The following is a 9,081-nucleotide window of genomic DNA, read 5'->3' as shown; positions in this document are numbered from 1 at the left end:
GTCTGTAGCTGACTCCTGTAAGATAATGGACATACTCAATTTTTTGCACTGAGCAGAAGCCAGTGAAGTGGTCTTCCTTAGGACTGTAATGGTTGGCTGTCAAGCTTCATACTTGAAGGACTGCCTACTAAAAACTAGGATCTGGAAGGGTAACATCATTCAGTCTTCCATATCTTCCTGTGCCCAGCTGTTTATTTTCAACAGCTACCAATGCCTGTGCACCTTTTCCTTAGGAAAAACAGCATCTAATGGAACTCCATTAATCTGAACAGGGAGAAATCAAAACAGATGTCTCTTAGTGGTATACATACTGTACTTTTGCATTCTGAAACTTTCAAAACCATATGCAGCTTGAGGTTTTGGAAATGAATGGGAAATTTTTAAAGTGACTTTCCACTGCAATCTTACTAGGCCAGAGCTGTGGAACATTCAGTAAAACAAAGGCACTTCACTGGGTTGCTGTTGCACATTATTAGCTCTTACTTGAGGGAAAAATTAGAAGGATTCTGACTTAGGGTTCTCTCTTTTCCAGGCCTCTCTGAGTTTTAATTGAAAATTTATATGCCTTCTTCAAAAGTTCATTTCTGTCTTCAAGGGTTGTAGGGCAGGCTTTGAACTGGTGTGTAAAATGCATGTAGGAAAACATACCTCATAGGTAACTCCTAAGTGGTTCAGGATGTCTTATGAAACAGAATCAGATACAGTGTTAAGAAGGAGCAAAGCATCTTGCCAGCGCATTGGCTTTGGAATAACTTGTGAAAGCAGCTTAGTAGGTTTATGCTTTCACTGGAAAGGAAGGAATGGATTGCCTGGAAGTGGATGAGAAGAGCCTGATCCAGATTCTTCACTCTAGCCATTCTTAAATGGAGATAACAATCAGAATTTTCTTCAGCATATGCCTTGTTTTAGTGTGAGCAGCTGATAGAAAGGAAGAGAAAGGAGTAATTCATAGGCTTCCCCCCCCCCCCCTCCCCCCACTGTGTGTAGCACAGAATTCATTGCAGCTTTCCCAGTCCACTGCTGCTGGATTTGTCCTTGGGAAACTTGACTTCAGGACTAAGCTTTGCATTTTGATGAACATAAATGCCATTGCAGTATCTCAGTGTGTAGAAACCATAAATGTTTGCCACTTAGTGAGTATGAAGAAATACTTGAGTCAAGTGAAAGTCAAATGCCAATGCCTGCAGTAGTTTAGTATCTTAAGCTATACATCAAGTCACTTGCCATGTTTCATGCTTTGATGTTTTGCCTTTATTTCCTGAATGAAATCCTTATTAAAGAGCTGGGGCTAAAAACGTTGTTGTGTCGTCTTCTCAAAACTAATTCTCCTGAGTGAGTGCCCTTTGCGATGTGTTTCCCTTGCACTGCATTTTAGGCTTGGTTTATCCCTTGATGGCCTCTGATCTCAATGTTTTAAAATTTAACTTTACATTTATGAAGACAGTGATAAAAATGTAACTTTGTGCTTTTATTACCACCATTTTTATTATTATTTTGCCTGTTCCTGTGCCAGGTGCCAACAGTGATTCTAGTGTGCAGGTTGTCAATAGGTCAAGGAGTAGAATGTGAAAAGAAGGCTGCTAGTACAACTTCCTGTCATTATCTTTGTGCAGGAACTGCATATAAAATTGTGCTTAAACTCTTGATGAGACTTGTATCTCAAGGAACTAAGCTCTGAATGACGAGGAAGGAGAGGAAATGGAGGAAATAGAAATGAATATATGTGTCCAGTAGGTATGACTTGGGTGCAACTCCTAAGATCACTGTCCGAATACTTGTAATACCACACATGCCTTGGAAGACAACGGTCATGTAATTGAACTGTGTAACAGGCCACTTTATTAATATATATTGATGCAACTCAGCAATTCACGTTTTTATGTCATGTGCAGGGGAATAGGCTGGAGGTGTTGGACTTCTCAGAGATTAACTTTCAGACAACTCCTTGATTCAGTTCTTCCTTGTGCCCACAGGCAGATTTTTTACTTAGTGAATTGATCATCCAAATCTAGCAGCAGTAGTTACCCTTCCCTCCTTTTTACAAATGCTTTTATTCCTGTGGCTCACTCAGGAACATTAGTGTTCAGACTAATTTCAGCTTTTGGCATGCTTGTTCATAGTTGTTCTTGACTGGCTCTTGTGATTGCTGCTCTAGTAGGTCCCCTAGCATGTCATGGTTTGCAGGTTGAGTCACTTGCACTGTGTGATGCACTTGTGTAATATTTGGTAAGTAACTGGGTAGTCTCAACCCACTTGAGTAAGACCTTAGATCTTACAGCTGAAAATCAAACCTTGAAAGCAGTAGCCTAACAGAAATATCACTTTGAGAGTCCTCAAAGAATCTTTTAGATCATTCCTTCAAAAGCTTAAAACATGCCCTTTTGTTCAAACACTTCTCCCCAGGTGTGGTGAGCTTATTTAATAGTGTGAAGTATGTTTGTCACAAGTTATTAATTATATGTAATTTATCACATTAACACATTCCTAGTCCTCATAAAGTCACCCTATGCAGCTCTTTTTAAAGGAAGTGCTATTCACTGATGTGCTACTGCAGTTTGGAAGAAAAGCATTGCAGGTTAAAGTTCATGTCTGGCTGGCAGTGTACCTTTCTCTGAAATGAGGTGGCCTGATGCTCACTGCTTCTAAGGCTATCCAACCCTGTTTGATTCTGAAACAAGTAAGATTGTGACTGGAATATTGGTATCATAATGATATTTTAGCTATCAGTGGTGTTTCATGACTTTAGGAAGGTATTCTATACCTGAGTATTTCCTCCCTATGCCTCTGTCAGGGTGGATGTGGTGTAACTGCATGTCAAGCTGTCTGTGCCGTTAGACCCTCTGCAGTCTGCAAATACTTTTTTAATTCTACTCTCTGATGTAACGATGTAGTGGTGTTGCCTTACTCTTCTGTTCAAAGATGTCTTCCAGATTTTCTTGGTTCCTACACTTAATAATAGGAGCAGATAATAATTCTTGCTGTCCTTAGGGCCTGGGAGCAGATTATAGAAATGTAGAAATTAGTATTTGAAAGCACAATGCATGTACATAAGGAGGCTTGACGTGCTTTTTTTCACTGTATGGGGTGAAGCTGTTGCAATGCTAGCATCTCCCCTTTTCCTAGAGTCAACATTCTTCTACCTAAAAGCTTCTGGATTTTTGGACTTGGGTTATTTAGAGACAAGTACTTCTAGCAATACTTTCAAAAATGAGATTCAAATTATGTTTTCTCTCCAGGATGTTTCAAAACCATTTTTTAGGTTTGAACCCATCTGCAATTACTTTTTGCTACAGTTTGTACTAAGTGAATATCTTATACAGGGGGGACAAGACATCTTCATGTGTGAATTTTTTGTGTTTGACGCTGGGGGCAGACAGAACTCCTGATTATTTTTGTCTTTTTTTTAATGCACATAAGATCTTTCTGTTTACACTGACTGAAATATGGGGATAAAACACAATCTTTTGGCCTTAAAATGGGATGACGAGGTATGAAGGCATTTGTCTTGCATCTTACTGCTTTCCTGGTCTTCAAAGTCCTTCCTTTGTGCTACCTGGTGAAGTAGAAACATGATGTAAAGCATGTGACTGCCTCACGTACCCAGCATTCCACTGTGGCTGTCTTCTATTCCAGTAATCCATCTCTGTTGGGGGTTCATAAGACAGTCATGCTTTTTATTTCTTTTTTGGTGCTGTATCCTGTAGCACTAGATTGTTTTCCAGTTGTGAAGCTTCGCGTTTTTGTTTGGATATGAAGAAGAAAGCCTGTAATCATCTCACAGTAGATGCTTGATGATTTTAATTAGAATAATTAAATTCAGGGAGAGCAGCTGAATTAACCAGATTTAGGTTGTTATTTCAGTGTATCTGTTTATTCATGGACATTCTGTTACGGTAATTTTTTCTCTTTGGCTGTGCACAACAGGCTTACTCCTGCTGTCTGCTGTAAAGTGATTCAGTCAATTAATCTCTTTGGATTTTTAAACTGCAATTTATTTCAAATCAATAAACAATTTGCCAAAACCCTCCCACACAGATGAACATTGATTTTGTTTTTTCCCATTAGGTATGTGAACTACTTGTATTTTTACTCCTAATGACAAATCAGTTTCAACATTTCAATGCAACGTGACTTTGATCTTCCTTCACTGACTGGGAGTAATTTGAACAAACCAATAACTATTTTGCCAGTGCTGTATAGAATTTTCTTTGTCTGTATTGCTATATTATTGGGAAAAGTTGTCTGAGACTGATGTTGCAGGGAAATTATAGTAAAGGCATAGAGGAAATCATCTTTCAGTCCGATAAATGTATATTATAGTACATAAGTGCTGGGACAGAAAACTTGATGAGACCAATATCATGTATAAGGGCCCTATGTTATGGTGAAATTCACCATTTTTCTTCCCAAACTAATTCCAGAAATAGCTAATGGGGAAAGCACTCTCAGAATCCACTTCCTTTCATGTGGTGTTTGGTTTCTTCTTAGAATATAATTACATTATAGGCTGGATAACCAGCTTGATTTAAGCTGTATCTTTTAACATGGAAATATACTCTTAGTTTTACAACTGCAATAATGCTGTTTCTATGAAACTTCATATAAAATTGCTAATTGTTCTTCTCTATGCTTCTGCTATTGGTCATTATTGGAAACAGCAGTCTGGCCTCCATCATGTTGCTTTTCTTAAATGGTGTCCTGGGTTCAGCAGTAGCGGTAATTCTTTTTCTCCTTCTCAGTAGCTGGTGCAGTGCTGTGTTTTTGACTTTCAGCCTTGGAACAGCACTGATAACACTGATGTTTTTAGTTACTGCTCAAATGTTTGGTCTGACCAAGGACTTTGTGAGCCTCATGCTCTGCCAGGGAGGGGGGAAGCCGGGAGGAAGCAGAGACAGGACACCTGACCCAAACTGACCAAAGAGGTATTCCATACCACAGCATATCATGCCCAGTATATAAACTGGGGGCAGTTACCCGAAAGGGCTGGATATCAGGGGGTGGTGAGTGGTTGTATTCTCTTCCTTTGTTATTTCCCTTATCATTATTATCATTGGTGACAGCAGCAGTGGTTTCTGTTATACCTTAGTTACTGACTGCTCTTATCTCAACCCGTGGGAGTTACATTCTTTCCATTCCGTGTCCCTCTGGGGCTGAGGGGGCGGGGGGTTGGGAAGAAAAGGTGGGAGTGAGCGAGCTGCGTGGGTTACGGACAGCACTTAAACGACAGTGTGATTGCATTGGAGTCATGTGCCTGAATTATTTAGGAGCACAGGTTTCAGAGAAAGCCAGTAAAGCGTTTTAGAAATTACATCTGAAGGTGGTCAGCCTTAGGCCCAGCCAGTAACTCAGAACCACGCAGCCCCTTGTGCACTTGGCCCTTCTTCCCTCCTGCTCCTGGTGGAATGGGGAGGAGGAGAATCGAAATAATGCAACTCCCACAGGTTGAGATAAGAGCAGTCCAGTAACTAAGGTGTAACACAAAACCACTACTGCTACCACCAATAATGATAATGATGAGGGAAATAACAAGCGAAGAGAATATAAAACTGAAAAGAGAAGGGGAAAAAACAATAAATGCAAATGATGCACAGTGCAACTGCTCAGCACTCACTGACTGATACCCAGCCCCACCTGAGCAGTGATCTGCCCTTCTGGGCAACTTCCCCCAGTTTCTATACTGGGCATGATGTGCTGTAGGATGGAATACCCCTTTTGGCTACTTTGGGTCAAGTGTCCTGTCTCTGTCTCCTCCCCTCTTCTTGTGCCCTTCCTAACTGGCATAGTATGTGACTGAAAATTCCCTGATCAGGGTGCTACTGAGCAACAACTGAAACTTCTGTGCATTATCAGCAGTATTCTCAGACTAAATGTCAAACACAGCACTGCACCAGATATTAAGGAGGAAAGTAACTGTTAGAGCTGAACCCAGGACAGAAGGATAGAGTGAATGATTATTTAATTTTTAAATCAACTTCATCAATAACTTAATGGGGAAAAAACTGATACAGTGACATAAAGATAAAAACCTTAGATTTTTAAATTAGAGTTAGTAAATAGGCAGAAAAGAACAAATTTAAAAACTGAAAAGAAAGAATACTCTTTAAAGGTTTGAAATAAAAAATCTGCCTTAAAGGTGAAGTTTAAATTACAATAAATCCATAGAAAATAGTTGTCAGATTCCTCCATTTGGAAGACAAGAAGGTCAAATCCTACTTTGGAAAGGAAACTGAGAAACAAAATGGTAGAGTTTCAACCCAGTATGTTGAAACTCAGTATGTTGAAGGATCTTGCAGTAAATATTCAGTAGGAACACTAGGAGAAGGTGGCAAGTATTTTCATTTAGATTGGTTGCAAAGCAGAAAAGGAAAATAATAGAATACAAGGAAAACATTTTTCTTCTCTGGAGAGGAACACCCAGGATGCAAAAATTAGAAGTAAAAAAACCCCTTGCATGTGTTACAATAATGTGATTTCCGATCTCCAAGCCATCATAGCCAGTTCTAAGGATGCAGCAGTTTGCTAGATGGAGGATGGTGCCATGTGATCTGAAACATGCTACCCACGGCAACACTTCATGAGTAACCATTGACTGGATTTGAAAACACTGTGCCAAGCTGCCTGCCTTAGAAAGCTGTTGTGGAATGTGGTTACGAGATGTTCTGGCATTTGTCAGTATTTCCTCCCTACCTGTTATACATTAACAATCCTGCAGTAGGGTGAATGCTGCTGATCCTTTTGCTTTTGTTTTAAATTGTGTAGTCTTTGTCTTCACAGCTTCTTCCGCAAGTAGGCGAGGTCCATTTCTAGCTCATCATTTCAAAGTACCATAACACAGGGTGCTAGAAACAGCCATATACAAGGTGTTGAGGATGAAGAGTGCCTGGTAAGGAACTGGTGAAAGAATATACAGTTGAAAAGATTTTGTTTTCTTAGAAGGGATGAAACATCCCCAGGTCTTTTAACAGAAATACATGCAAAAAGCCTCTAAAAGTATTTTAGAAGGTACAAATGCAATGTGGCATAGCAGAAAAAATGGGGGGGTGGTGGGGGGAGGGTTTGTTTGGGTATTTTGGTTTTGGGTTTCTTTTCCCCTAGCAATGCTTACGTCTTAGTGACACAGACTAGGGGAAAGAATTGGTGCTTGCAAAAGGAATAGAAGAAAACAGATTTGAAGAGAATCCACCTATACCACCCAAGGAGACCTTTCGCTGTGCTTTTTGCAGCCGGATTTGCCTATCTCACATTGGTCTTTTTGGTCATCAGTGCACTTGTAGTAAGCGTGGGTAAAGCCCTTCCCAAATCTTCATTCGTGAAGTCAAGCCATGATGACATAAATAATTTGAGTAGCCTGGGCCTGAGATTTCTGCAAAGCACTTAGAGCAGCTGGAAGCTATGGCAACAGGCAAAGAGGCTGGTTTAGATTTGTTCAGTATGGGAGAGGCCTTCTGAGATACATGCTGCTGCAACACCCCTACACAAACAATGTAAACCAGTCCCTGGAAGTGCAGCTTGTCTTGTGTAAATCACTCCTGAGTGCCCTCCTGTAATGCTTCCTCATCCATTTTCATGTGTAAGACTAGGGATAACATCACAAGCACTGGTGCTTTGTTTGTGCTCCTTTCCTCCTCTAACATGCTTCTTAAAATCATTTTTTTAGACGTGCCCTACATCAAGGTGAAAACATCAGGAGCAGTGTGTAGACATACAAAGTGCAGTCACCTGTAAAGCTGCACAGTCTGATCCATTACAACACAATTAGGCCTTTCAAATCATGGCAAAGAAAAGCGTATCAGCACATTGTCACTGTCACTAACTGAAACAATGCCTCCACCAATGACTATACAGTGAAGTGTGGGGCAGGTTCCAGTGGAGGGAAAGAATGAGAGTGAATGAAGGACAACTACACTTATTGATGTACATTAAGCCTTCTTCCTTGGAAAATATTTATCTACTGGAAAACACCAGTTCCCTGCAAGAGGAAGAACTTCACCACAAATTTTGCAAAGCTGTCAATGGCTTTCCACCAAATCAGTGGTAATTTGAGACATGTAAATGGGCCAGTCCTTGTCGCTTGAACAGTTCCTACAAAATAGGGGAGGACATGATGAATGCGGATGTTTTTCTTGTGTGCAGGTTAGCTTTGCATGAGGACCCAGTTGGAATTAGCCACATACCTATGGCCCAATGACTAAAGTCTCTACCTGGGAAAAGATTTCCTAGTAACAGTAGAACTGAACAAGCCACATCTTGTGCTGTGCAATGCTGCTGTTCATCCACTAGAACAAAACACCTTGTAAAACCCCTAAGAGATGCTGCCAAAAGTGGTAATTTCCTTAGGCATCTCATCTGCATACAGTGCAATGCAAACTGGCTTACCTTTATGTAATTGAAAGCTACATTGACTGCACACAAATTCATATCTGATCTTTCTGATATTCCAAGAGTCTGTGGAAAGCTTCAAATTCTTCCCGTCCATAACATGTGTGTCCTTCTGTACTTACAACAGAGAAGGGATGCTGCACAAGCACTGAGGTCTGCTATGGTCCTTCTTACCTTAATTTTCTCTTTCATTTAATCATAGTATTTAATCATAGTACATTAGAATGATTTAAAATTACTATAGCTATCTGGTTAGAAAAAAACCCAGCCCATTTCATAATGACAGAACAGAATGTTAATCCAAAGATTATTCTGCACTATTTGTGCTGAAGCAGATGTTTCTCTGTAAGTTCTGCAGTCAGTACAGAGAATAGACAGCTACACAGCTTTCATGCTGAAATGTGCATGGAAAGTTTTTTATTAAAAAAAAAAAAAATCCAAACCAAAACCTCCAAATCTGTGGCCTTCAAATAAATCCACCTCAACACTGAGATTCAGAAGCCAAGTAGCAAGTGAAAGATGCTCCTGAATGACCTTACTCATTCACAAAAAGAACAGTAATAATCTTCATCAGTAGAAAATCTAATGTTTGCCTACAATTCATCTTGTGACGTTTCTTGCAAGTCTATTCCAGATGATCCATTTGGTTTTGTATTTGGTTTTGTTTTCTTAAGCAAGTTGGCCAAATACCACAAACTTTCA

This window comes from Neopsephotus bourkii, unplaced genomic scaffold (assembly GCF_033783945.1).
Source record: "Neopsephotus bourkii isolate Nb327-2 ecotype Australia unplaced genomic scaffold, CSIRO-AGI_Nbou_v1 NB_818, whole genome shotgun sequence".
Lineage (NCBI taxonomy): Eukaryota > Metazoa > Chordata > Aves > Psittaciformes > Psittacidae > Neopsephotus > Neopsephotus bourkii.
The sequence above is the reverse complement of the archived record's forward strand: the minus strand, read 5'-3'. Positions refer to the sequence as shown.